We start from the raw sequence: 316 nt of genomic DNA, 5'->3' as shown, positions 1-316 counted from the left end.
CTGGGGAAATGGGAAAAATGGGAATAAATGGGGAAAGAAATGGGGGGAATACAGGGGATAAATCTGGGAAATATGGGGAAATAAATGTGGGAAATGGGGGAATAAAAATGGGGAAAATGGGAAATGAAATCTGGGAAATACAGGGAATAAATGTGGGGAAAATGGGAAATAAATCTGGGAAATACAGGGAATAAATGTGGGAAAATGGGAAATAAAATCTGGGAAATTGGGGGAATAAATGTGGGGAAAATAGGGGAAATATGGGAAATAAATTTGGGAAATAAATCTGGGAAATATGGGGAAATAAATGGGCTGA

Source organism: Zonotrichia leucophrys, unplaced genomic scaffold (assembly GCF_028769735.1).
Source record: "Zonotrichia leucophrys gambelii isolate GWCS_2022_RI unplaced genomic scaffold, RI_Zleu_2.0 Scaffold_379_50008, whole genome shotgun sequence".
Classification (NCBI taxonomy): Eukaryota; Metazoa; Chordata; class Aves; order Passeriformes; family Passerellidae; genus Zonotrichia; species Zonotrichia leucophrys.
The sequence above is the reverse complement of the archived record's forward strand: the minus strand, read 5'-3'. Positions refer to the sequence as shown.